Genomic DNA, 14,827 nt, shown 5'->3' on the forward strand with positions numbered 1-14,827 from the left:
AGCTAATTCGTGAATTACAAGTTATTTCAGTGTATCCCTTACTATTTTAAAGAATATGTATAAATTGGGGACTGGCTGAGATGTTAGGTGTAAAATTAGCCTACTGTACTTTTTCATGATCAAAACGCGCTTTTCACGTGTAAAAGGTATATATTTTACGACGCTTCGTTGACAATGAGTTTTGCCATGAGCATTTTGGTAGTGAAGCCCTATGGAATCCTGATTGGGATCACGTTTTCGAATTATTTATTGATATCAGTAAAAAGAAAGGTTATTATTTCATTAGATAGCGTAGCTATGAAATTAACATAGGCACTTATCCCCACAGGAATGTGCATATCAACTGCGAATTAAATACGGCGGAGAATAGTTGGATGGTTCACCGTGTTCGGCAGCTTCACTTCTGAGGGTTTCTTGACCTCCACACTGCAGCACAGGTGATGTCTCCTTGCACTAGAGACTTTGTTCGAAATATGCCTCAGTGAATTGGCTCCCGGTAGGATCAGATGGTGACTGTTAAACCCTCTGGCGCCTCGTGAGCAGCTTGGCTTGTATACTCCCCAGGAAGCTGAGAATGAAAATCAAATGCACACTGATCCATTGACCGGGGTAATAATAACGAACTAGTGTTGTTGTTGTTGTTGTTGTTGCTCTTCTTCTTCTTACGACTCTGTGAAAGCCTCTCGTCAAATCTAAATAAAAGTGTTTGACATAGGTTTGAGCACAGCGTATAACCTATGGGAATGCTGGTTGTTCAATTATGCCAATGTTCTTAAAAAACGAATACCCGCTCTCAGAGTGAGTGAGTTGGAATACTGACCGCTATAGAAACAGCACCACACTATCAGTCATGACTAGAGGAGGGTCACACAATTTGAGTATATGGTTCTCGCATCGAGTTTAATCGCACGGACCATCTCGGCTTGTTCCGGTACCGAAAGTAGAAAACAAGTATGTTCTAAGGGGAACAACTCTGGATGTCCTGGTTACAATGTCATTCTCAGGGTTCCACGACCTTCAACTATCAAGCGTATCGTACATATCTCATCTTATTATGATTCATACCATCTCCAACACTGTTATCGTTGATTTTCTCGAGAATGTATCTCACACGTGGATGTAATGGGACAAGAGGGCTATTTTTAGCGACGTGTCATTTGAATCGGACTCAAAACGCAGGCACTGTGGCGAATGGGTCCAGCATATTTGTATATGCCATTAGTCAAAAGGAAAACACTTCACGATTCAAAATCACCCATGTTCATATTCAGTTGTGATAATGTGATATACTTTTCTCTCATTCACTGGTTTTACATGAATCATATACTAACATTTTTTTTAATATAAACCCGTGAAGATCCGGGTTAGAGTTTGTGTTCAGCAACCCATGCTTGCCGTAAGAGGCGACTAACTGGATCAGATGGTCAGGTTCGCTGATTTGGTTGATGCATGTCATATCCCAATGCATTAGATCGATGCTCATGTTGTCAAACACTAGACTGTCTGGTCCAGACCGCCGTCATACGCGGCTTTAAACAACAAACAAACATTTATATTTAGTCATTGTCATTGAAGCGCCCGTAAAATAATTACCTATTCTGAAAGTTGAAATACACGCACGGCAAATGCATGTATGCCTCGGGGAAGATAGCGACTAATAAACAGGCGCGTCGGTCATGTATCTAACCTCTGCATACAGCACGGTTGCTTTTACGCCTGTTAGCTTACATCAATAGAATAGTTTGACATTTTCGACAAAATTGTGGCCTCCTTGTTTAGAATGTTGTTAAAATTGTGATTTCACAACCAGGGACAAACTACTACATTAGGAGATATCAAATAAAACAAATATACATTTACCGTAGGGTGTTTTCTTTTCTTTTCAAACACACTCGGTAGTTCCTTAGAGCTGACAAATATATCCGACGAAGGACTTGTTTATGCCCTGTAGCCTGACATGTTTTATTTGTTCAAAATAAACTGGCGGGCCCAAGAAGGTACACACCCATGTTTGATGTTGGGCAACAATTAAACAAACAAGAAATGGTTATTCGAGGGTGATGTATCAGATACGGGAGGCTTATCAAAGCTTGTACCTTAAGTTTGTAGTGTTTCGGCGACTGTTTTCAGACAAGTAACGCTCTGATAACGTTTGTAATGTTTTGATCAAATCCAACTTTCAAGTTTATAAGAACACAGGAACATGCATCCACGCCTTCGTTAGATGCATGTAAAAGCCCCAGGCTTCACTGTACAGGTTTAAACTATTGGTGGTTGTTTTTACCAGAAACGACAACGACGACGAAGCGATAAAACCCCCTGTTGCTGAGACGAAGACCTCGTCATTGTCAATCATTCACAGGAATCCATCTGTCCTTCTACTTACGGGTCGTTCGTTTCAAATATAACTGCTTTGAAACAGAAACAAAACCTTACCATACACACTATTTTCATAGCATTTGAACAGCGATACTCCAAAACAGGCGTAACTTTACAATCAATAGCCGCCAGTTATGTAAGGAAACTCGTTGCTATTCCAGCGATACTTTGCATCCATGCGTTTCCGACGTCCCAACATGAAAGGGGCCGAACAAAGAAACACGAACTCGTGTTATGGGGTTACGTCACGACCTAATGCCCATCCTGGGGGAGGGGATGCGCGCTTTCCCCGACCCCTCTCCCCACGGGCAATATGCTGTAACATGTGTTTACCTAATCAATGTACGCGCCGCCCGATCGTCTGTCTTCGTCTCCGGTCTTGAAACCCAATGGCAGAACAGCCTTTGGTTCTCAGACTACAAGAAGCTGATTGTCTGTTGTTATCGACGAGGTATGATTACATCATAAGGAACACCGATGTTGCCAAAATTATTCCCTCTGAAAAACACAACATTTGACAACCTTTATCAGTCAGGAGATAAAACTTTGTTCAAAAATGCATACCAATCGATGAATTGTTTAAACATTCCACATATCTTCTAAAAGGTTCGCTCGCTAAAATACTTATATTTGTATGATCAACACTATGCCAAAATGACCGCCACTTAATTTTTTTTTTAAATACACAACTACCTTTAACCGCCCTGAGATAAAACGCCGTTTATAAATGCGTACCCGTCGATAAATAGTTTTAAATATTTAACATATTTTCTTAAAGGTTTGTCGCTTGACAAATGCTTATATTTGTACGGTCTAACACTGTGTGTGACATGTTTAAGGGATTATAGCAGACTTGGCGGGCATTGCGCCATCTTGGAGGGGAAGGGGTTACCGACAATCAGGAATGTCCGAGATCGCGTCAAACAGTCGATATACGTCGCTCAGTCTTCCCCTCCCGACCTCTCTCTGTCGAGAGGGGGTTTCCTCCGAGCTCTGGCGTTACGGAAATGGTTCCACTGTTTTGGCAAAACTGCCCAGATGTGGCCAATTCTCCGGTATTTATTTGTCTGCGAGAGCATTTATTGCCATTGTTTCTATAATGGCATAGTCCTCAATATAACTGGCGCGTCTGTATGCTAGTCTGCCCTGCCCCGGGAGCAAGCCGCCGATATAGTATGCCCTTCTGTTCTCTGACATTTTCCTTGTGAGACCAGGTCTCTTCATGTGTTATTGTGTTTTATATGTGTTAATTGTGTTAGGCCACGTCTCATATGGATGTGATTTAAGCTCCACTGCAGTAGCGAAACGATCTGCTTCACGTCTCTGAATCTCTTCTCTGTTAATTACCGCCAAGCTTGCCGGAACCTGAATACGGAAACCAAATATTTATGTGAAATAGATTGGAGAGTATACATAAGCTCTTGAAAGCTTTGACTTTAAAAAGTGCTGATTTCAAATATATCGAAATTCAGTCAGCTGTGTGTAAGTGGGAAAAAATTGCCTGGAAATAAATTAAAAGAAACATTTTCAAACATAACGGTTCTTTTTCACGCTTCGTAAAATAACACGTATTTGCCGGAAAATTGGATTTTTGTAATTTTTTAAGCCAGTTGCACGTGTTGTATACGAGGGAGAGTTTCGCCTGATGATATAGACACGGGATGTTGGACGTGGTGGAAAAGCAACGCAAACAATCTCCGAAATGTTATTCATTGAGATAATTGAATGTCCAAGTTAATTACTTTCCTGCGTTACTAGATACAGTTTGTATAAATATGCAGTCGGGTTATTTAACACAGAATGTTAAACACGTGGTGCCCCGTGTGCAAGATTACCTCAATTGAAAAGTGCATGTGTTTCACCGAGCAATGAATGGGTACCCGGTAGGGGGAGATGATAATGTACCTGAAAATTCTTTGTTCCTTGTATGGTGATTGGATTATATACTGTGAAGGTAACTGAGTGAGTGAGTAAGTATGGTTTTACGCTGCTGTTAGCAATATTCCAGCAATGTCACGGCGGGGGACACCAGAAATAGGCTTCACACATTGTACCCATGTCGGGAATCGAACCCGGGTCTTCGGCGTGACGGGCGAACGCTTTAACCACTAGGCTACCCGACCGCCCCGAAGGTAACTGAAAGGAGATTTGACTAAAACTAACTCACCAAGGTAATAGCCCGCTACAAATACGCGAATTGGAGCCTGGCGATTCATAAATTTATTATTATCGTCATAGTTACCGCATTAATGTGTATGATGTCACTTATGTTTTAGAAGGACTGTACACAGAAACCTGTCACACGGTTGATATTAAACTTGAAACACATATCTGTAAACATTCAAAAATCCATTTCAGCTTTTTTGAAAGACCTAGAAAATAATTCAAATTTGTCGGTATAAGTTGTATAAGGCCGTTATACGAGGGCTGCCCAAAAAGTGCTGACACTAACAAACAAAACCAACAATTGTGAAAGTGTTTTCAGATTTAGTTTTCAACATAGTCTCCATGCTTTTTAATACACTTCTCATACCGATAGTGAAGCTTTTCAATTCCAGTCGTTATCGAAGAAAACGTTTTCACCCTGAAAAACCCATTCACGGCACCTTTGAGGTCATCGTTGTCGTCACAGCGCTTTCCACGACTTAGGGTCATCATCAAGGCTTGTTCTCCCAGTCTTAAACAAAGCTCTCCAACGTGTAACAGTGAAATAGCTAGGGTACTTATCCATATACACTTGTGACACGCGGTCATGAATATCTTGGGGACCCCTTTTCTCTGAAGTCAAAAACTTGATGACTGCTCGGTACTCGTTCTTTTCCATTTCTGTGTCCATTTGGACCTCTATCACGTTCAACTGGCTGTCACTAATATACAAACGGCCTCAACAGACTAAATACAGTTGCAACGAACTATTCAAACAATGTACTACATTGACTAGTTCACTTTGTTATGGCTCATAGTTGAAAGTTAGTCAGGCTTAGAACTTTCTGACCAGCCTTCGTACGGACATGTTGACACTCTTAGAAAAAGAAATGGCGTGCTGTAATGAGTGTGTACAGTTCACATGCTAACATATTGTTCATAAAGGTCACATTTGTATGGCATCTTGTACATTGCAGTATACAAAACGTATTATCAAATATGATTCAATGCAAACATCCCTGTCGAGTTTAAACCTTTGGGAGCACGGTTGTCCCAGTCGTCAAAGGCATCGCTATTCGATGTGCAGAGTTGCGTCCCTTGGGCATGCCGGAAACATTGTTTGTTTGTTTGTTGTTTAACGACGCACTCAGCAATAGTCCAGCTATATGACGGCGGTCTGTAAATAATCGAGTCTGGACCAGAAAATCCAGTATTTGACATCATGAGCCTCGATCCACGTAATTGGGAAACGATTACATGCATCAACCAAGTCATCGAGCCTGACCACCCGATCCCGTTAGTCGCCGATCGAGCGTTCAACTCCCGTTTCGCCCTTATTATGTTTCTAGGTTTGTCAGCACCATACGCGTGCTCGTGCGTTTCACCGAAATGGTAAAAGTCCAAGACCTGCATCACTTTGGGCTTTCCTCCCACACCAAGCTGACACAAGAATTGGAATACTGTTCAAAGCGGCGTTAAACCCAACTCACCCACTTAAACTTAGTTTAATATTAATACGGCGAAGCCCAAAACGCATTTTCAAATGACGTAACATTTTAGTCCAGAGCGGCGTTCCACCAGTGGCTCACAAAGATCGCTCCCTTGCATAAAGAAGATAAGCTTATCCCTTTGAGATAAATTTACAAAAGAAAGATAGAACATGTTGGCTTGTATCCACACGTTGTATCAGATATCTGAGTAAGTTTGTTAGACGACGCCAGAAGCTAGTGTTTCCCGACTCCACTGTGTTGGCATGTCCGCCTCTCTCATCAACCAGATCACGTGAAAATGACCCCTGTCCGAGGCCACAACGCATTCCTGGCCATCTACACCGTCGCAAGTTAACCTTTGATCATCAACAGGTGATTAACGACGTCATTTACAAATTCACTCAGCCTCTGATGTCTCAGGTAGGTCTACCTGGCCTCACCTGGAACATTCACCTGTAATGCACCTGAGATGTTTCAGGTAGGTCTACCTGGTCTCACCTGGAACATTCACCTGTAATGCACCTGTGATGTTTCAGGTAGGTCTACCTGGTCTCACCTGGAACACTCACCTGTAATGCAATCTATCGCCTACTTTACCTGACCCCAGCCGGACGCTGACCAGCCACTGAATTCACCCTCTTATGATGGAGATATCAATATTTCAATATCCTGGCCAAGGATATGATGAGAGTTATTATGCTACTAGGTGCATAGATAATGATAGATAATTACATACTTATATTTAATATCATTTATGCCAAGTTGTCAGTTTTGTGCATTTTAAGCAAGGAACAATAAAAAACGGTCAGAAAAAAAACATGAAAATATTATTTTGGTTTTGAAATTTCGAACGTAAATACAAACAATTAAAATCATTATTTACAGACAGACATACTAAATTATTCTTTAACCATTTGTTAAAACCCTTGTCGTAAACTAGAATTGCAGCTGTTTGAGGTTTTGTTTGTTTTGTTTTTTTGTTTAACGCCGAACTCAGCAATATTCCAGCTATATGACGGCGATCTGTACATAATCTGTACCAGATCCACTGGATCCAGTGATTGATATCATGAGCATCTATCTACGCAATATACTATGTCATGCATCAACTAAGACAGAATGAAGTATCCCTGTTATCGCAATCTTCGTGATTCTTGGTATATGGAGAAACGTTAGTTTGCAAAGAACGATTATTGTGTCAGTGTTCTCGGGTAATCACGGTCCGGACAACAAAGTGATATTAGTACTATGACTGCGTACTCACTGATCAGTGCATGAGTGAGTATTGTTTTATGACGCGTGTTATTTGCCGTATTGACTTTGATTGAAAAGAAACCGATCCTATTTTCTCGTGAAACTTTGATCAAAGTTTGATGACGTTGATTTAGTTTAGCCAATCAGAAAGCAAGGAACATTTACCCCTGTTCAACCGGAAGTGCACAGAGTCACGTCAAAACGAGCCAACTATTTTGGACTGGCGAGATGTTGGAAGAATTAATTGATCTGGTTCAACAACGAGCAGCTATTTTCAGGACCAGATATGCCCTTGCCTACCCCAACAACGCCTTCTCAACATGACAATACACAAAATACACATGACAACAGCAAAACATTCTTTGTCAGTAGCATCCATCTTGGAAATATAATTCACGCCAAAACTTTGACGGTCTGTCAAAAACGTTCATGAGTGTAAACAGCCCAACTTGGACCAAGAAAACATTTCTTTAACCAAGTTTTTAATCAAAGTTTTTGATAGTGTAACCGGGGCTTAAAAGCGTGACCGTCAACCATGACGTCACAATCTGAAATGACGTCACCTCCATATTGTTTTTTGCGGGTTTTATTGTGCGAACGTCACAGAAACCTTGAAAACAGCATAACCACAAAATAACACAGCATGAGAAAAAAACTAAACATTTGTATACAGGCGCGGATGTTTGCACCCCGTCTGTCAGGCACAGCCCCTTGGCACCGCTTGGTACGGCAACAGGTGTGCATGCATGCACGAGCAAAATATGAAACGGAAAAATAAGAGATTATTTTGTCAGTAATTATCTTCGTACTGGCGCCAGCGTTAGACGAAACTATGCAAGAATCTGTATTCTGTATTCACCCCTCTGCCATCTCATTATACTCCGTTCGGAGCTCACCGACCTTCCGGAAAACGATGTAGGGCGTGGCATTATACTTTTAAATGCTTTCATTTTTCTCTTCGTTATTATCTTTAAACATGACTCAGTCGACGAATGTTAACTACAGATAGTTACGGGCTATGTACGCTATGAATACGAGTCTTTCTTAATAGAAAGCCTTCATGATGAAGCTGTTTGTCTGACATCCATCATATTATTTCCTGATGAAAATGATGATTTACCCATCACTAATTCTGGTTAATATCTATACACTGAAACTATAGTAGTCGTTCTTGTAAGCCTATTTGGGCCTGTTTTCCCTGTTTAACTTAATTGTCAATAAAATACCGTATTCCCTGTATTATCTGTTCTGTTTTATGCTTACCGAATTGGTACGAGTACATCTGTAGGAAACAGTCATCATTAATCATCAACATGTCACAATATTGGAGACCCGGCTTCTATTTTGAACAGAGCGTATTACCCGGCGCCAATTAGTGGTCGACGTGTTTTGGAAATCCCTAATAGTCTAATAGAGGAAATACGGTAGTTCGAATTCATCTGTGTTCGCGACGATAAGATCTCCATGTATGGTAACGCAATATCCCTTCCACCAGAAATAAAATCCGACTGGTTATTGTAATTTTAAATTACCCTTTTGGAATCCTATCAGCATCCAATGCGTGTCATTTTGTTTTGAAAGATCGAGATAAAATGACATCATGTTTAATGTAAAATATAATCTAAAGAACACCCTTGAGAAATCGATCAAATTTCTGGAATAATAGAAAAATTGGTTTGAATTTCTCCACCGAAATCGAGATCCAGTTACCGAATATAATGACATGGCGGTCAGGTTACGCGGGGTAGTGGTCAGCGACGGGCAGCCTGCTCGAGTTACCATGGACCTTGTGAAGTGGGAGGGTGACAGTTGGACTGGATACCCCCAGGACTGCCCCCAGGGGATATGATCATGGTCTGTTATCACTTGTTCTTCTTTACACAGTGGCCACAGACAGAGACGAGTTCATTCACCATACACGGACATTGTCGCCCGACCACTGCAACCGGCCCAGGCTATGTTGACATCCTCCCAGGACAAACAAATCCTAATGTTCTAACACTACCCTTTGGCGGTCTAGGCCACGGTTCTGTTGTCCACTTGCGGTCAAACGGTCCTTTCTATTAAGCTTAGGAAGTCAAGGGTCATAGGTCCTTTGTTGGTGTGGTCAAGCAAGCGTGTAAACTCGGCCATTCTGAGTAGTCTTGACCGACTCACGTCTGGCGACATGGGCGGTCTGATAGACTTCGTCACGTAAACGCCGCCATGGCGGGCAACGGTTGCTGATCATAGAACCAGTCATCTTGTGTAATTTACTACAAGTCTTATAGAGACTATTCCCCTTCGGGCAAGCTCCACCTTTGTAAGAATCTACTAAGCGATAATTGAGTTGCAGTTACACGTCTCGATAATTGACAGGCTTATACTATCGTCGGGGCTAAATTCCACCAGCGAGAGACTTTGAGACTTAAATAGTACCTATGTATGAACGGCCCGGGAAGAACTTTTCTATCTACACTAAGGCCAGACATTGTTTTCGATTACGGATTTTGGGCCCAAAATGCCAGGTCGGTAGGGTTGAGATTTGTGGGGTGGATCGGGAACGGGATTGGGGGAATCAAGAGTTGTACGTAGTAGTGGAGTTGAGGTGGGCGGGGCGAGGTGCTGGGGCCATTGAGTAAGCTGCGTTCAGTTATGGAGTAGTAGGGACATGGAGTGAGTAGAGGTGGGTAGGATTTGATGGTGTGGTGGAGGTGCCGTTTAATGAGAGTTGGTGGGTGTGGAGGGGCTTGTACGCAATCGCGTCATCAGGCATGTGATGCCGTCAGCACTCACTCACTCACTCAACCACTCAATCACTCACTCAACCACTCAATCACACACTCAACCACTCACTCAAGCACACACTCAACCACACACTCAACCACTCACTCAACCACTCACTCAACCACACACTCAACCACTCACTCAACCACTCACTCAACCACACACTCAACCACTCACTCAACCACTCACTCAACCACTCACTCACTCACTCATGTGATGTTTAACTTATTTAAAACTACCTTCTACGATGTAATGTAGTTTAAATGGGCGTTATTTACAAACACAGTGTGGTGCAGCACGATATAACCGATTACCTGCTTGTATGGCTTGCTGTGTCCCTTGAATAAAATGAACTTTATAATACCCACTTCGACATGACCTTTGCTATAATCCGACTGCTATCTGTTGAAGATTACGTCTCGCCACCAGAATCAGTAAACAGGGCACCATATGACCAACCTCAACACAGTACATAACACATAATCTCCCAAACCTGACACACTCGTCGGGTAACGCTGGGGTGAGGGGAGCGGGGTATAAATCTCCTAAAGGGGTCGCTCAACATGCGCATAAAAAGAGGGCTGTTTGCATATACATCTCCGTGTTTCTTACTCACTGGGGAAATATTTGAGTTGTGAGAGAGCGTTAGTGAGTGGATATCGGTTATGGCGAAACATGCTGCGGTGAATGACAGACTGGATTAGACGCTGTCCCCCATTACTGTCGTGCCACCCAAACAAAACCTCGTCATTCATGGGGTAACATATGTGTGGGAGAGGACGAAGGGACAGTGGGGTGGGACGGACATGAGGGGTGGGGGCGGGGAATGTGGGCAGGACGCGGCCGGGGACGAAACAACACTCTACGCTCTTATCAACAACTTGCTAAACGGTCCTCAGATTAAGTACTGACGGACTTGTGTATTTCAACCTTATGATTTACAATGTATGAGGCCCGATTCGGCTGCCCGAAGTATAGACTTGCACAAGTCTCTAAGGCTAGAATTATTCATTTAAATCTTAATTTCTGGATTATATAAACAAGTTGTCCCTATAAGAGACTGGCGTCTTGTATTGTCGGTTTATCTAGACTTGCCTATAATAAGGAAATAATTACTAAACATCAATGGACTTACCAGTCAGTACAGCCTTGGAGCAAGGCTACCCGAAGTACAATTGCTGGAAATCTGGAATAGCTGAAAGCGGCGTAATACCATGGGGGGTTCAATGAGGTTCATATGAGCTTATATACTGATGAAAAGTAATAAGGGAACGGCTATGACTGGTAACGTGTTTTGGCATGACGTTTCGTATGTATACTAAAGATAACGGTAGTCTATTTTGACATGCCCCAAAATATGTATTTATGTCAATGAAATAGTCTCATATACACCCCGTCGAATATGACAGATATCTTGAATCAAGTTAAATGTATCGCGAGTGAAGGTTTTTTGGGGTACGATGATACACTAAGACAGCCAGCACCCAGTCCGTTTTGTAGCCTTTAATCACATGCATAGTAGGAATAATGGCAATTTGTGAGACTAGTGAGTGAGTGTGGTTTTACGCCGCTTTTCGCAGTATTCCAGCCATAACCCAGAAATGTGCTTAACACAATATACCCATTTGGGGAATCGAACCCAGGTCTTCTGCGTGACAAACGAACACTTTAACCACAAGGCTACCCAATCTCTCCTGTGTGAGAGTAATGACGATGGATGGGAGTTTGTTTGTTATTGAACACTCGACGATCGTTCGCAAATACTCGAATCAGAACCAGAAATGAACATCGATCTATGCAATTGGGATACGATGTCATGCATCAACAAAGTCAGCGAGTCATGATCACCCGATCCCGTTAGTCGCCTCTTACGACAAGCATGGGTTGCTGAAGACCAATTCTAACCCTGATCTTCACAGGTGACGATGAGTGATGTTCCACCTCGCTTTTTTTAATATTCCACCAACGTGAGAAACCAGAAATGGGTTTAACATTGTACCTTTTGAGAAATAAAACCCGGGCCTTCGGCGTGACGAGCGAACGCGTTAACCATTAGACTACCCACAGCCTCCGTTGGCGATGACCTTGCTGTGCAACCTTCCAAAAGTTCCTTAATTAATATAGCACAGGCGACAAAGTCGTTGCGAGCCATGTGGGGGCGACACCACAGGTGCCTGACCCCTGGGCTGGGTGCCCGACCCCTCATCTCATCTCTCATTTATATCGCTAAGTTTGCGCCGCTAAGTAGGGTTCGTGCAGACGGTGAGCCTGTCACGCACGAGTAGGGGCTGAAGCGGCTTGAGGGACTGTCTCAGCAAAAGGCAAACTTTGATCTTCCGTGGAATCACATGGGGCAACGCTGTTGGCTTCTTTGCTCTCGAAAGTGAGAATATCGCTGTCTGATAGCCAGGATACCGACGTTGCTACAAACACCACCAGGGTGTAAACCTCGTTGTCAACGACATAGCGACATCGTCGACCACGGTATCTCCCACCACGTGACCTCCCCGTACCTAATCCGACCCGTCATGCTGCGACGGCTAAGTCTACCACTCAGTCGACTCCATAGGTAACCCGCAGCAAACACATTAAGGTCGGAAATACTTAACTGCAGATGATAACACTAATCTTCCTTCTTGTCGCGGACAATTAGGGACGTTTGATAAAAGCAAAACATTCACACGAATTATCTGCCCTTGGTCAATGTCGTTTGCGTCTTGACTAGTTGGTAGCCACTGAAGTCATGGGATTGGGACAGACTTGCACAAGTCTCTTAGGCAATGGTTATAAGTTTCAATCATAATTCCTAGATTATAGAAATACTAAGAACATGTTGTCCCTACTAAAGACTCGCGTCCTTATAATGTCAGCTTATCTGGACTTGCCTATTATAAGGATAGAATTACTGTATATCCAATTGGAGCAAGGCTAGGTTTGGTTCTTCTATTGATATACAGTAAACTACGTTTATAACGAACACGCTTATAACGAAGTGACGGCTATAACGAACTTCCTTTTTTATCCCGACTATTTGCTGTAGTTATGCTGTATATATGCTTATAACGAACTACGGTTATAACGAACTAAAATTAGTGGTCCCTTTGAGTTCGTTATAACCGTAGTTTACTGTAGATTGTTTTGATTGTTGTTTAACGCTGTACACAGAAATATTCCAGCTATATGACGGCGGTAAATATATAATCTGGGCCAGACAATCCAGTGATTAACATCATGAGCATCGATCAACGCATTTGGATACGATGACATGCATCAACCAAGTCAGCGATCCTGAGCACCCGATCCTCTTAGGACAAGCATAGGTTGCTGAAGATCTATTCTAGCCCGATCTTCACGTGGTATATCTATATATTTGTCTTGTTTACTTGTTTTGTTTCGTTTTGGGGAGGAATGCAGCTGCACCTCTTTTCTTCACGTACAGAAGAGTGGGTGAGTGAATGTTGTTTTACGCAGATGTCAGCAGTGTTACAGCTGTGACGCTAGCCTGGAAATAGTTGAGTCTTGGCTTGGCTGTTCTGTGGTTAAAAGCACGAGAAACGATCCTCGCCGTCAGGACACCATATCACGAAAACATATCATGCCGGACACGCATTGTGACCATCCAATACTCATTGCTACAATCATACAAAGATAAGAGTGAGTGAGTGAGTTGGGTTTCATGCCGTTTAACAGTAATCCAGTTATATCACGCCGTGTCAGCTTGATGTGGGAGGAATTCCCGAAGTGATAGAGGTACCAGAAGTTACCACTTTGGTGAAACCCACGAGCACAGGAATGGTGCTGACAAAACTAGTAACATAATCGGGGCGAACGGGTATTCGAACCCACTTAGGTTTTCGGCGTGCCCAAGGGACGCAACTCTGCACATGGAATAGCGACGACTTAGACCACCGGGCGATGTATATGAAGGCGAGAACAAGGATGTAATGTCCAGGGAGTACGTGTATGTGTCCCCATGTGTGCGTGCGCGAGTGCGTGCGTGTGTGCGTGCGTGCTTGAGTACTGAACTATTCAGCAAACGACGTTCTGGACTATTTCGTCTCTACACTAATATGATGTTGAAGTTTTAAAAACCCCATTATGTTTGACAATCTACCACACACATACAACCCCATCAACCACCGCTCCCCCACCCCTCCCTCCCTCACTCCCTCCAACCTCTTCCATGGTTACGCGCAGCTACCCACGTGTACGGGCCGGGCCGTCTTGGTTGAAATCACCCCGAAACATTACATCCATCCATGCCCAGAACATTAAATCGAGCCCCCATAAATATACTGATATCATAACACAGGCATAATCCCTGACCTAACGAAGCGGAAACTATGCGACGACATTCTAAACTACAGAATAGCGAGAGGTGTATGAAAACATGGCATAGTTTAACAGACAGTCTACAACCGATGTACGGAAAAGGTCACACGCAACGTAACCCCAAGTTTATGTTTTTTTCAAATTTTCACGTCGTGTGTCGTCATGGATTATTCACGGTTCGCGGTGTTTGTAATCTGGGTCCATTAATCTTAAGAGTGCCCATTTAAAAATGAAATTGCTTCGTTTGGAGGCTGGGGCCATGGAGTGGCCCTTTCGCGTCATCCAGCATCAATGCCAGTTATTCATGATGCGAGTCTTTTATGTTTTTTCACCATTAACGCTAACCAAAATATCATTTCGGAAATGAAACCCCGTATCATGTGTCGTTGATGCTGTTCATTTGTTAGCAAATGACAAGATGGTGAAATTGGAATAATTTAAAAAGTAGAGTTAATTTTCGA

At 42.8% G+C, this 14,827-nt stretch overlaps 1 long non-coding RNA gene across 1 annotated transcript; it reads right to left on the bottom strand.

Moving 5' to 3' along the window:
• Positions 1 to 402: 402 nt before the first annotated feature.
• On the bottom strand, positions 403 to 2,754 carry LOC139442611 (uncharacterized). Its single transcript, XR_011651698.1, has 3 exons — positions 2,713 to 2,754; positions 1,861 to 1,952; positions 403 to 568 (listed from the first exon to the last, which is right to left on the bottom strand). It is a non-coding gene; the product is annotated as an uncharacterized lncRNA (long non-coding RNA).
• Positions 2,755 to 14,827: the final 12,073 nt, after the last annotated feature.

This window comes from Haliotis cracherodii, unplaced genomic scaffold (assembly GCF_022045235.1).
Source record: "Haliotis cracherodii isolate W230 unplaced genomic scaffold, xgHalCrac1.p SCAF_5, whole genome shotgun sequence".
NCBI classification, from domain to species: Eukaryota; Metazoa; Mollusca; class Gastropoda; order Lepetellida; family Haliotidae; genus Haliotis; species Haliotis cracherodii.